The 14589-nt window shown below is 34.4% G+C and overlaps 1 pseudogene; it reads right to left on the reverse strand.

The window, feature by feature from the left end:
• Window positions 1–256: 256 nt before the first annotated feature.
• LOC132303807 (protein SIEVE ELEMENT OCCLUSION B-like) lies at window positions 257–6946 on the reverse strand (annotated as a pseudogene).
• Window positions 6947–14589: the final 7643 nt, after the last annotated feature.

The raw sequence follows: 14589 nt of genomic DNA on the forward strand, positions 1-14589 counted from the left end.
ATAATTGGGAATTATTCGGTTTGCATGTTAAATTCAATATCAAAAAGCAGACCAATAAACTCGTTAAGGCCTGTTTGTAGGGAACAAACTTGTTAACTGAATGGCCCATTGGAATTTACTATTCTATATCAAAAGGTTTATAGCCTGTATAAGTAAAAGTTTGGCCCAACTCATATAATTTCATTAACAAGCCCAAAAAGGAGTTGATAATTCATATACCCCAGATCGAGATTGATAAAAGAAATGGGTCGAAATATAAAGAACTCAAAATGCATGATTTGATAAAAGAAATGAGTCGAGAAATTATCCTAATTTTAGTTTCAAACATATTTTAGCTATAGTAGCAATACTAGTGGAAATAAGACCACCTAGCATTACTTATTCTACTAGCTGAAGCAAACATGATACATTGCACTCTTACAATAATAAACAGACATAAAATACATAGGTCATGGACGCATCTCTCAATCGGTACAGCAGCGATACATGAGGTACTTCTCCATGGGACGGCCACACTCTGCGCAAATCACCCTCTCCTGGATGTCGCCATTGATCCCGGGAAGGATGAGGCGGTTGCAGTGCTGTGGGGTGTGTAGACGCTCGAGATGCTCAATAAGTGCAGGCACAAAACCCTTTTCCTTCGCATTCTCCTCCCAAGCCCCGAATTCTGTTAGGCATGTCACGATAAGGTCGCCCTTGGCTTTGGCCATCTCTGCGGATCCTTTACTGAAAATAGCCCATCCTAGATCACTGCCGTCAAAACTAAGCACGGTCATCACCTCCTGCATTATCTGATCATTTTCAATGGACTTGCCCTGCTCCATCTTTGAGTAGAGCATGCTCTCCAATCGTGACCAGAAGAACCAAATGGATGTGAGGTCATGCCAAGAGTAACTAAGATTTTCCGAATCAATGATTTCAATGTTCTTTCGTACTCTTTCCTTGGTTTTGCTCTTCCCCACATAAACCATTTCGATGGTGATGCCTAAAGCCTTTGCAACAGCTTTTACTCTGCTTGTAAAGTCTCTTATCCACTTAATGTCCTCTCCTCCATACAAGCAAATGTAGTTCCCTGGTTGAATCTGTAAAATGGAAATCAATTCCGCACTAATATTAGTAAGAGTTTAGTGGTTGGTTGTAATTATTATGGCAGTCGTGCGCGGCCTACACATCTAAGGAAATTAAGTTTCCATATATAGAGAACTGTGAGAAAATAGTTACCCAGTGAAGTGTCTGTTCATCAATTCCATCCACCAGTAGCTCGAGTTTCCAAGTCTCTTCCTTCCACAGTGCTACCTCTTTCGCAGAGGTGAAAGGGTAAGCTAAATTTCCCCAAATCCACATCATTTGGTGGGCATTTGGGCACACAACCTTCCCTTGTGGATCCAATACCACTAGCATCATCTTCCTTTGGAAATGCCACACCTCCTTAATGTACCTGGTCACTGCTGGCTCGAGCAATGAGGGATGGTGCAGTGTGTGCCATGGCATCATAGACTGAAGCTGCTCAAATTTGCGCTGATAGCCTTCGTTCCAAGCAAGTGACCTCTCCATAATCGGGAGCCATACCACGTCATAGTGAATCTGATCTTTCCTTGCTGTTCGCGACTTGTGGTAAATATCACCGAGAGTGAGAATCTCTTCGTGGGAGACATCAAGGTCAGAAATGAGCAGTAACACTGTCTTTCTCTTAAGTACTTCAACACTAACCTGTTTGTGTCAACGAAAGTCAAATTAGAGTTAACTACTATTTCTCATTTGGTGAAAAGATGAGACTGCGAAAACATAGAGGTTAAGGTTTGTGAACAAACCCTCATCTTGGAGGAGACATCGTAAAGCGGCAGTATATCATCCTTGGAGTAAATCAATGCCTTGAGAATCTTCATGTTGTCCAAGTGGGGAATTTCAAAAAGATGCAAAAGCATTTGATAATATTCTGCGTGTTTCTTCTCATCTGCATCCCATAGTGATCATATATACCAAGTCCTTAAGAAAATTATAGGGCGTAATATAAGTGTAAAACTTTGATGAGAAAGAAACTAAATCAAATTGCTTCTTGCTAGTTCATGAGAGATGCTATTTATGGTTTGTCTTCATTTAACAATTTTTATCATTATTCAATAATGTTAGTTTGAAAATTGCTCGAGTACCCACCTACGTATTGATAGCAAATACCAATTTGTTGCTTGAGGTGGCCACGTATGTTGCTGACCTTATGAGCCAAGCTCGAAAGTTCCCATGCCTCTGTGGTAGATGTTATGTACCTGCATTTAGTGTGACAAGGCTGCTAATTAGTTATGTCTAGCATATAATTGCAAAGGGGTTGAGCTCAAATAGGACACAGATGGCTTACTCATAGCTCATGCCTAGAAGGCTTGTTATCTGTGACGCGCAAGCCACCATACTCCGGATGGTCCAGTAGGCAGCAATGGGGATATGAGCCATGGCATGATGGCAAGCGACATTGGTGGCGTGTCAGGTGATATATATTGAGGTGGTAGCTCCTTGAACTCAACAATGCACTTGGTTACATCGATCATGGCCTTCAGAAGGTTAGTGATTGCATCAAATCGCGATTTCAGCGAGTGGGAATGCTCTATGATGTCCGGCAGTTGCTTGAGGATAGCCACTGATTTGGCGAGTGGATTTGTGGCGCAAAGCTGTGCAACGAGCCAGAACTCTCCGTAGCAGACAGCAAAGGCTGCTAAGGATATCACCACTTTCGCGTCCCATGAGTAGTTCGAAAGAGAGTGGAAAATCGCCATTGTTGTTGCATTAGCATCTCCTCCTCCTGAACACTTGCATGATTACTGCAAATACATATATATATGCATAGTCCTGCTTAATATAACTGTGGCCTTTGTGGGGTTCAAATGAACTGCTTAACCTCTTTTGGAGTTCAAAATTCCAAAAGCACTTTTGAATTCTCTATGCTATTTTTCCAAAATTCAAAATAGCAAAGAAATGTGGTCTATACAATTAGATAATTAGTAGAACAATTTTTTTCTTAAAGAGTATGAAGTATCTTAAATGTTACAGTAATTAAAAAGACATTCATTGTTTGATAAAATTAAAAATAGAGAAGTGTTTTTTTTTTTTTTTTTTTCATGTTTCATTGTTAGGAACAAAAAACACTATATACTGGCAAGATATTGTGGCATGGTTGTGGATTATAACTAAGGGTTTGTTTGGTTCATAAAAAAAATAAATAAAAAAATAAAAATAAAAATCCTTGTTCTCAACGTGTAAGAGATATATGAAAACAAACATTTCTTAACTAGGTTTTCAATTCTCGAAAAACATAAAACTAAACCAAATAGGCCCTAAGGCTTCATAATAACCTCGCAAGTAGTTCTATGTATGATATGAGCCAATCCTTCAAGGACTCCATCAAAAGCACTAAGAGCGATCTTGTCATCCATTGTATCGATATGATCATGTGTGCCCTACATACAAAATTGAAAGGAGTTGAATTTGTAAAATGACATGTTCCAAGATATTTCCTTCTCTTTTAAAATTAAAATGTCGAGAGTTCAAGACTCCATAAAGAGAGAAGATACATGTACCACCGCGGCAATGCTAGGCCTAGCACGATTGAGGATGTCCTCAATGACATTGAGAATGGGTTTGACTTCAACCTCGCGGCCAACGGGTGAATGGGTTGCCTGAATTTGCTTCATCATGGCACTGTCATCGTTGGTCGAGAACATCCGGCGCTCGCCCTTCAACTGTTGCTGCATCTTAGAGGGCTGCACAGTGGCTGCTGGTGGCTGCACCCTAGCGGGCTGCACATTGGATGCTAATGCCATTGCCATTTTTGGGGACTCTTTCAAAAAGGTTCAAAGAGAGGGAAAATTTGGCTTGTGTGGTTTTTCAATTACGAAATCAAGGCTATATATAGTGATCATATGATGGAAAAAAGATCAATTGAATAAATACCTTGCTTGCTAGGAGGGTTAGATTTAGCTAAAGCAGTGTTTGTCTGGACAAGAATTTATCCATGGTGGGCCCAAAAGTATTTTTTTTAATTATTTCTTTACAGTGTAAAAGTTCCCTGATTTTGATCAGAAGGAATGTTCGTCGTAATAGAATGCATATTGCCACATTTAACTTCCAAAAAGAACAAACATTTAAAATCCACTGTAAAAAGCTAGCATTAGACAATTGCTTTATTTTTATTTCGGATAATAATTTGGAATTCTAAAGCTGGATAATTCCGACTAACTTTTGTGAGTGGAAATTGATGTTATCGTGATGTCATTAATATTTGTGACGTCTTTGTAATTCTACATAATTAGTCGATTTTTTTTTATTCTCAAACTATCTATCAATTTACTCTTTTATATCACTGATTTTGGCTTCTGAGGGATTAATTGTTCGAAAAATCTCACAAAGCAAGTTTAAAATTTGAAAACATTTACAAAATACTAAATCTGAGGTCAGTCCCATATACTTTTTACCTGTGTAGATAAGAAAGATGAAAGAGTGAGCAGTTTTGTTATTAGTTTGGGTTTTGTGATGGGTATGCTAGGTATGTTTTTTTGGGTGGATTTAAAAAAAATTAGATGTATGTAATTTTATCTTTACTTATAAAAAAAATACTTTTTGGTTGAGCGTGTAACTGTAAATAATACCGTAATAGAATATCTTTATTATTGCATAAGGCATATGTTCAAATTTTGAAAAGGGTCTACAGACTCTACAATGTTATGTTTAAATGAAAAGTTTTTAAGGAAATGATTAAAACTATATAACTAGCTCCAAAATAAGAAGAAAATAGACATGCTTGGTTTTCCAAAAGTACATGATTGTTGATACAAATTGATTCCTTAAAATTAATTTAACATGCGTGTCGGTGGATAAGTGCTTTTGTTTCAAAGTCTGCTGTCACGTTTTCAAACATCATTGGATGCTTACGTAAGCAATCAACCTCAGCAGCTCATTTAGTGTGTATTTAATTAGGATAAGAGTGAGTGACTCAAGATTCTAGAGGGAGAAAAGCTGTGTTTTCTTTTGCTTTTTGTACCAAATAAAAAGACTACTCGATTTATTTAATCCAAAAAGAAGAGTTTCCAATGTTTTCTATTTCTAGTATCTTTCCAAATTCTCGAAATTACTATTAACACGTCTTTATTAATTTAAAGTTGTATTATGTGGTTTCTTTAATGAGAGTTTTGATGCTGGTGTCATTGTCTCTTATTCGTTTGGATTGAAGGATTTAAAGGGATTTTGAGAGAAAAGAAAAAAAAGGATTAAGAGGGATCAAATCCCTTATTTGGAATCCCTCCAAAATTGACAAGATTTGGAGAGAAATGGAACTGATAACAAAAATAGCCTTGAGAGATGGGGCAAGCTTGAGAGTTGAGAGAAAGGGGGCTGGCTGAAGGTTTGCGAACGGCGACCGAACTGGAACAGCGGGTGATGGAAACTGATAGATATGGGTTTTGATTTTTTGAACAATCTGAAATGATATGCCGATATGAGAATGAGAATAGCGGTGGAGGCGATTGGGGAGGCTGAAATGATTTGAAATATGGGTTTTGAACTTTTGATTCTTGTAGATTTTGTAGTTTGCAGTTAGAGAGAGAGAGAGAGAGAGGGGAATACATATGAGAACGAGGAAAGAATCAGCAGTTTTCAAAATCTGTTTATTATATTGAAACTAATGTGGTAGATTCAATTATACGTTCCTAACTTCCTATTAGAAACTATTTTTTTTTTTTGTTTTTGTTTTGTTCTCTCTAGACAATCTTTTTGAGTTGAAATCCCTACATAGCACATTGTGATTGCAGTTCACCTTCCTCTGATTTCATCTGTTCCTAAAAGCCAACATTTGGAAGATTGAACTTCCATTTTGTAGTTTGTAGTTGCACAGAGAGGGGGGGAGGGGGGGGCTAAGAACGAGAATAGAGATGGAGGTTATTGGGGAGGCTGAAATGATTTGCCCTATTCAGGTAGGAATGAATAATTTTATGTCTGCATTTTTTTCTCCGATGATGGAGTAGATTAGGGGCTCTACCGAAACTGGATGAAATTAGGGTTTACAAAGGGAAAGGAAAAAAATGGTAAGATGGTAAATTATTCATTCCTTTCTTTTCTTTATTTATCTATCCAAACAAGAATATTACCCATTCCTTTCTTTTCTTTCCTACCCATCCAAACATGAATATTATTATATATATATTTTTCATTTCATTTCTTTTCTCTCATAATCCTTTCCTTTCTTTTCTCTCCTGTGTATCCAAACGAAGCCTTAGGGGGCTGCTACCGGAATGAGTGCTAAATTTCTCCATTAACGGCTAACAAGGCCGTTAATTGCAGTTATTAGCCTGTATTTTGATCCTAGACTGTTCCCAACTTTGGGCCTAATTTTGGGTTTTTTTTGTCTCACTTTTTGGGCTGTTTTTGGCCAAATGACCCACACTTAATTACATTTTTCCATTTATGACAGTTGCTTAAAATTTTGGAAAAAAAAAAAGTCTTTATTTAAAGTATTAATGGATTGAACACTAGTTCAACTTAGGGGTGCACAAAAATCCAGTCAACCAGGGGCGAAGCCAGGATTTTGAGGTTGGGAGGGCGAAAAATTATAAACAACATTACCTAACTAGAACTTTAAAAAAATATATATATATTACGTAGGTAAAAATATTTTATTATTTATCATATTCATACAAAAATATATCTATTTAAACTTTTTTTAATTTATTTTAAGAAATAAAAATAAAAAACTAGTTATTTAAAGAAATTTTTTATCAAACTTTCTGAACAAACACAAATAAAATTTATGCCAAAATTATAAAAAAATTCAATTAAATAACTCTCTTTATTTACCGAAAAGGAAAAAAAAAACAAAAATAACTTTAAAAAAAATGTAACAATTGAAAATTTAACAAAACAATAACAATGATAAAAAAAAAAAAAAAAAAAAAAAAAAAAACACACAAACAAATTAATAAAATAAAAATTTAGATTCTTAAATCATCGATTTTTGTTGATATTCAAAACTTCAAATGAAATTTTTGTTCTTGATTTTGTAAAAATTAATTTCTTATAAAATTCTTATAAAAGCATTTCAATAAAAATGAATAAAATATATATATATATATATATATATAAAAAAAAAAAGTGATGGAAAGAATCATGTATGAGATGGAATTTTAGAATAATAAGGTTATAGAAAGAATCGTGCTTGTAGTCACATTATGGAAAAAACGGTATTTGAGTTGAAATTTTAAGAAAATCACATTAAATTTTTATGTAAATTAATTTTTATCGGGATTCTATAGTCGTTAATTAAACCACTAAATAAACTATCTTTTGTTAAATTCTAATTAAAGAAATAATTTTTTTTTCTTAAGGGGGCCAAGTATAAATTTTATACTATATATACTATATTATTTTATTTTTACCTATACTAAAAAAAATTTCCAAAAAATTAGGGGGGGCCATGGCCCCCGCCAGCCCCCCCTTTCCTCCGCCCCTGCAGTCAACCCTAACCGAATAGTTTGGTTTAGTTTGTAAATAATTTGGTTCGGTTATAATTCTAAATTTGTGAAACCGTAAAAATACGGTTTGGTCACGGTTTAAGGTCCTTAACAACCGAATTAGATCGAACCGAACCGTTATGTTATATATATATATATATATATATTTATTTTAATATATATGTTAATTTATACAATGTATATAATTTAATATAATCCTACAATCTAAATCACTTAGAAGTTTGTAGCAACTACCAATCCTTCCACTTTTAATTATCTTAGGTCTTATCAATTTATTAAATATTTTTTTTTCTTTTAATAGTGGCTGAATTTTGAATTGTGGGCTAATTGTTTATTGTTGAATTAGTTTCCTAAATGTATTGGGTTATTATTTATTCTGAATTTATTCATTTTAGTTCCAGAAGTGATAGAGAATAATGAATTAAAAGTTTTGAATATATAATAATATAAATAGTTCTGAATGTGTTGGTAACTTGGTGCAAAAAAAAAAAAAAAAAAAAAAAAAAAACTGTAGAACCGAACCGAACTAATCCGGTTTTTCACTATTTGGTTTGGTTCCTTTGGTCAAATGAACCCCTTGGGGCACACTCGGACGCCTTCTAGGGTCGGGCGTTTGACGTGGAACCAGATCAAGGATTAAATCTGACTGTGATACCAACTATATCAGGTGGGTGCTTCACCATCCGATTCAAAAGTTTAAATTATTAAGTAGGGTTAACACCCAACCAATTTATGCCCATTTCACTTCCTATTTAGATTCAATATGTGACAAATCTCTCATGTAACACTAACCCCTTAGGGTTAGACCTCAAGGTGTTTCTTGGGAACAAAGTCATTAATTGAAATACGCCTTTGGACGGCTCTTATAATCTAATAATAGTAAAATGAGAATAAAAAACAAATAAATAAATAAATAAAGTGTATTGAAAGGTTAAGTGAAACCATTATTTTTGGACTGCCAAATTTGAAGAGTTGAATTTTATTTTGAGCAGAGGGAGTAGAAAATACGACACTCAAATTATTCTTGTAATCACAACATGGCACACGACTTTTTAATTAGATGCAGATTTATAAATTTTTGGACCATATAATAATTTTTCTCCCTATTTCTTGACGGCCACTCAATTAAAATTTTGGTTTTTTTAGAAAATAATTACTACTCATATTCTTTGCTTTGTGCCACCCGGTAATAGTACTCACATAATGGTATAAAAGGTTTCCTACCATCAAAAGATTCAAAACCATGAAATGAAATAGACAAAAGGCTAAACTTGGTAGTCCGTAATTAAAATGAGCCGATCCATTATTCAATGAAATAATAATTTCTTATAACGTTGTTGAGAAAATTTAATGCTAATAATCTTCCAAAAAAAAAAAAAAAAATTACGCTAATAAATGTTTGTTGAGATTATAATTTTTCTTTCATTCATTTTTTTTTTTTTTTTTTTTTTTTTTTTTTTTTTTTTTTTTTCTATACAACAAAGGCATCCTAAAAATATCAAAATTACTCAACTTCACTAAAGTTATGGGTGAAGTGCAAAAAACTCTGTAGTTAGTAAGGTGTGCAAATAGCATTACTCGTGTTCAAATCATACCCATGTAATATAAAAAATGAGCAAATAAGGACTTTTGATACAAAAAAAAATAGCATGTGCTAACCAAAAAAGCCTCTTTAATACCAACACTACCCTTTTGGACTTCCCAAACTACCCCCACTCATTTCTATATATAATACCCTTGTTTCTATTATTTTTCTCCCTATAAATGCTCTCAATATTTAATTTATATTCTCACTCTCACGGCTCTTTCTTTCTCTTTATATAATTACACACACATATATATTCTATCAATTTTCAGTAAGTTATTTTATACATTCTCGTTCGATACTTCGATGGACCTCAACCTCGACATACACCTCTGTCAAACGCTGAATAAGTAAAAATATATATATATTTTACCTGAAAAAAAAAAAAAATCTTTTCCGAAGAAAATATTTTACGTAGCCTTAATATCTTTAATCCTATCTCTTCTTCAAATTTTACTCAATCTTGGTCATAATATAATAATTTGCAAATTTATATTATTAAGGTTTTCAATGGTTTGTTTTTTAAGGCCTATGATACAATGGTGAGACGTGGCTTCTACGGGAAAGAAGATTAAGAGGGCTTGAAGTGCAAATTTATGCACTCTTATATATAAGTCACAGCGGATCATAAGGAAATTAAACAGAGAATTTTGAGGGGTACTTTCATATATTTACTTATCCTAATTTATTTATCGGAGAAAAAGTTCTTTTTTACTCACTTTTCATACCATAGAGGTGTGATTTGAACATGAATGATATTTTTGTATATTTACCTATCCCAATTTATTTACAATTTTTTTTTTATTTGATCACTTTTTATACTATAAGAGTGGGATTTGAACATGGTGTTATTAAAGAGGTTTTTTTAAGTATGACAAATTAATTTACAATTTTATATTTAATAACTAAATTAAATTTTTTTTTTTAATCTCTAGGCAAACAAATTTTTTTTTTTTTGAGAAAATTTGACAAATTAATTTACAATTTTATATTTAATAACTAAAATTCAATAAGTAGTCTTCAAAATTGGGAATTATGCTGTTTGCATGTTAAATTCTACCATCAAAAAGCCATCACTAGGCCGACAATGCAAGACCAATAAACTCGCTAAGGCCCTGTTTGTAGGGAACAAACTCGTTAACTGAAAGGCCCATTGGTATTTACCATTCTATATCAAAAGGTTTATAGCCCATATAAGTATAAGTTTGGCCCAACTCAAATAATTTCATTAACAAGCCCAAAAAGGAGTTGATAATTCGTATATACCCAGAGATTGGATTAAAAGTTCTTACAGAGGGGTCACTCATCAGTACATCGGAATGCAAGGAACGCCAAATGCATGATTTGATAGAAGAAATGGGCCGAGAAATTGTTCGGTAGGAATCTCAATAAGAACTTGTTCGGTAGCATTTACCGTATATTAGTTGTTCGTGTAGCTCTTGCCAATGGTATGAAATGGGAAGATCGATCTAGCTTGAATGGTGAAAGAGGAGAAGAATAGAGTAGCCGAGAGAAATTTCTTGATGCCAATAAAATGAAGTTACGGACACGTATATCCAGTGTTGGATATGTATAGTATGAATTGCCATGCAGAAAAAATTATGTTACACTCAATGGCTAACTTAGTGTGGGCTAACCTGGGCTATAGCCCAGGTCCAAAAAAATAAAAAAATTTAGTACTACTACTTCCTATCAATCATAGTCCAACCCAATAAGTCATAGCCCAGCCTATGCCCAATCCATAATAAAACAAAAATAACAAATAGCCCACAGCAATGAGCAACTTTCTGAACAAAAAAAGCAGCAAATCTCAGTTATCTTAAGGTTTTAATAAATAAAAAAAACTAATTAGCGAGAAGGTGCAAAGGGTAAATAGTAATTTTAAAATTCTACCCCACGATTTTTGTTAGCCATACGAGCATTGTGGACGAATATTTACGGTCGTATTTATTTACCTGAGATTAGTTTTCTCGCTAAACCCAGAGCAGCCCCAGAGGACAACGCAGAGAAGTTGCAGACGAGACTCGGAGGTGAGATTTCGAACCCTAAGTTTATGATCAAATACATTGTTGTTTGTAGTAAACAATTCATTAAATGATGTTTTGAAATCAAAATTTTCCATCTCAGTGATTTATTGAGACCAGTTGATCGTCTTTGAATCCGGATTTGAAGGTAACATCTAATACCCTATGCTACATTTTCATTTTCATTTTCATTTTCATTTTCATGTCTACTGCTGGAGTTTAGAGGTTTATATATTTAGTTTGCAAAACAAGAATTACAGACCTTGATAGTTGATTTATAGAAAAAAATTAAAACAAAACCCATACATACAAGTTAGGAGTTGCAGAGAGGAAGGGGGGCAAGCTTGAGAGTTGAGAGACAGCGGCTGAAGCTTGCGAACGGCGAACCCGAACTAGAACAGCGAGCGATGGAAACTGAAAGATATGGGTTTTGATTTTTTGAACAATCTGAAATGATATGCCCATATGGGTTTTGAACTGTTGATTCTTGCAGACAGATAGATAAACTGAAATATATCTAGGGTTTTGAACTTCTGATTCTTGTATATATAAGTGTTACGAACAGAGATTATATATTACCATATTTGTAGAGTAATATGATAGGAGCCTGTTCATGATGCGCTTTGTCACATTATTTACTACATTAGTTATTATATTCCTATTTGTATAGAGTACCGCATCTAATTGCCTGGTTTCCTCATTAGAAAATAATTAGAATTGAAATGCATGATATAATCAAATAAGTATAGGTAATTTACGAAATTCAATGTACTTTGTGTGTGTTTTTTGCATCGAAAGTCAGTATACTGAAGTCTTGTGAGTTGGTAAACGGAACGAATCGTTTGCTTTATCGAACAAAGCTCTACACATCTAATCAATTTTTACGATATAATGACATTAAAATCCTAATGAGTATATTCTTCAGAGCTGCAGGCTAAGTGAGGTTGGCGCCTAGGACATTCATGTGAATTTGTTTGAGTGGATTGGTTGGGCCAGACTGGTATTTTGAAAATGTTTACTTATTTATTTATATATATATATATATATATATATAGATATAATTTGAATTTGTTGTCCTAATATGTCTATTCTAACTTTGGAATTTTAATTTTAATTTCCATGGGCTTGTGTTGAATTATGTGCTTGGACAACATAATATGCATCGGACAGGGCATGATTATAAGCATGTGGTACTGAAGGTGGGAGGTTGGTGGGGGCTGTGGTGTTGGCAGTGGTGGCTGGGAGGTTGGTGGGGGCTGTGGAAGGGACATGAGGATGGGATATAACACCCATTGTCCTGCTATATAATATAATACATTAGAGTAACGAATCCTGAACTGTTTTTTCTATTTTCAGCATGGCTGAATTGAATGGGGTCATTACTTCTTGGACCGCGTTTCGTAACAGGAAGAGGTTACTAAAATCTCTTGCTCAGCAGAAAGACCGGAGGGACGAGTATGAAGCACTGAAGTTGGAGCATGCAGCTTTAAAGGCTGATATGATCAATGAAATGCGACCTCCGTCAGCCCATAGGTGTTTTGTGGTGGCAACAATGGTTGAGGTGGATATCTTAACCTTCTTTAAGAAGAGGCTAGCGTGGTCACGTGGTGGTGTTAAGCTTGTTCCAGGTATCAAATCTTCACTCAAGGAAGCCATGGTGAAAAAGCTTTGGGACCTGAGAATTTTTATTAAAAAGTAGTATCTGGGGTGGTTTGGTGTGGTACACGGGGGTTTATTTGGGATGCGTAGTCTTTGGATCTCACTTTGTTTTGGTCTATTTGGTATGAAATGGGAGTAATTGGGAGAATGGTTTAGTATAGCTTGATAACTACTGGTATGTAATAATTTGCTTGGAAATGACGACTTGGACATACAACAGCAAGGATCAGTGGAGTCTCAACAACACTTAGAGATTTGACATCAGTGATGGATATATATATAATTTGTAACAAGTTCCAACAAAACCAAACATCTTTACCAATTTTATAGTCCAGAAATCAACAAAATCCACACAGATACAAAGGAATAATGAAAAAAATGCAAACAAATAAATAAATATGCATATATACATGCAGAAATATAAATATATACATATACACGTGCAATATATAGAAAGAGAGAGACACAGAGAGAATGAGAGAATCTACCTCCATCCTGAGGAACCGTGAGTTTCCCGTGAAGAGTTTAGGGTTTTGAAGACTGCATGAAGAGAATTTGGCCGAGAAGGCGGCGAGAGGTGGTGGTGGAAGAGGGAGACGACGTGGAGAGTGAAGTTTAACAAGTGGGGCTTTAAAGGCGCACAATAGCGGCAACCATACGCTATTACTGAGGTCCGCATTTTCTCTCTCGCAATTCAATATGGTATGATATTTTAATCGATCGAGTCGGTTAAAAGTCCCCCGTCAATTCAAGTTGGTTTTAATTTTTATGAATTCATTAAAATCAATCAATCCGATTCGTGCGCACCCCTAGTACCTACCAACAAAATATTGCTACTGAGAAGTAAATGATGCATGTTAAATTTATTTCATGTAGAAGTAAATACAAAAATTCAGGTATAAATAAGAGTGAAAAAATTCCCTAGATTCTATAAGAAGGTGGGTAGGGTTTTTCATGCCCTACCCGACACGATAGCCTAAAATTCTAAACTAGACATAACAAGATTTACTATTCACAGGAGGAGAACACCAATGATGGTTACTGTGACGGGTCGGGTGTAGCTTTGTGATCTAACCTAAAAATGTAAGCTATTATTAGGTGGGACTAACACCCAATTCATTTATATCCATTTCACTTCTCATCCCGATCCGATGTAGGACAAGACTTCCCTTGTACCAGTTACCCCTTACCAATTACTTTACCCTTTGCTCTTATTTATTTATTTATTAAATACTTTATCAAAAGTACATTTAGGCTCCATTTGTTCCGACATAAAATATTTTCCTCGGAAAATACTTTTCTTATGAGGTAAAATTTATATTTTTTATTTTATTTGTCCGTATTTGGCAAAGGTCTAGATCTAGTCTATTGGGTTGGGCATGTAAAATAACTTGCCGAAAGTTTGATGTGTAAGTTATTTTTGTTAAGTTTTAATAAAATATTTTACATAAATTTTTGACAACCAAACACCAATGTTGTCTTATGCTCCGAATTACTGGAAATGATTGATGTGCAAGGCATTGTAAATATATATACATTGTTGAACAATCAGAAGAATAAAGCACGCTAAACACTTAATGGAACAACCACCATAGGCGAAATCGAACACGTTATACATAAGAAAACACTGCATTAGAAATGAATTCAAACTGTTCTGAAAAACAAGAAGACTAAATCTACCCAAATAAGGTCAGAAACCTCAAGAGGTCTTGCTCTGGGAGGAGTTCTTGAACAATCATGAAAATAAAGCAATTTAAGAACGTACCATGTAAAACTCAAAAAGCACGGGAACAACATAATGATAAATATTCAT

This window comes from Cornus florida, unplaced genomic scaffold (genome assembly GCF_030987335.1).
Source record: "Cornus florida cultivar Cherokee Brave unplaced genomic scaffold, ASM3098733v1 CherokeeBrave_3.0.0_Hap2_Chr04, whole genome shotgun sequence".
Taxonomy (NCBI): domain Eukaryota; kingdom Viridiplantae; phylum Streptophyta; class Magnoliopsida; order Cornales; family Cornaceae; genus Cornus; species Cornus florida.